The sequence below is a fragment of the Chrysochloris asiatica genome, unplaced genomic scaffold (genome assembly GCF_000296735.1).
Source record: "Chrysochloris asiatica unplaced genomic scaffold, ChrAsi1.0 scaffold00204, whole genome shotgun sequence".
Taxonomy (NCBI): Eukaryota; Metazoa; Chordata; class Mammalia; order Afrosoricida; family Chrysochloridae; genus Chrysochloris; species Chrysochloris asiatica.
The window spans coordinates 4,964,407-4,964,964 of record NW_006408722.1 but is presented as its reverse complement, the minus strand read 5'-3'; positions in this window follow the sequence as shown (position 1 = coordinate 4,964,964).

Sequence of the window (558 nt, the reverse complement as noted above, 5' to 3'; positions counted from 1 at the left end):
GTGCATACACCATTATTTACCTCTGTCCCACTTAGCCCATGCAAACCTGCTTAACTGTTCTCCCATCAGCCTTGTACTTCCATTCCATTCCCTTGTTCATTGATCCCCACCCAGCACCCAAAGTATGCTGAGTCTATTCCCTACCTTGTGCTCCCTTCTCTCACCCCACCCCATACATCCCAGTAACCAGCAAAAACTTTGTTTTATTCCCCCTTTTAGTGTGGGTACTTTTCCTTAATCTTTTACAATAATCATTCTATGCAGTATTTCTCCTTTTCTGACTGACTAATTTCACTCAGCATAATGTCCTCAAGGTTCATCCATGTTATGCAGTGGCTCACAGCTTCCTTGTTACTCTTCAAGATAGCATAATATTCCATTGTGTTTATGTACCACAGTTTGTTTATCCATTCGTCAGTTAATGGGCACTTAGACTGTCTCCATCTTTTTGCTATTGTAAATAGTGCTGCTATGAACATTGATGTGCATATACCTACACATGTTATAGCTTGTATTTCTTGTGGATAAATACCAAGTAGAGGAATTGCTGGATCATAA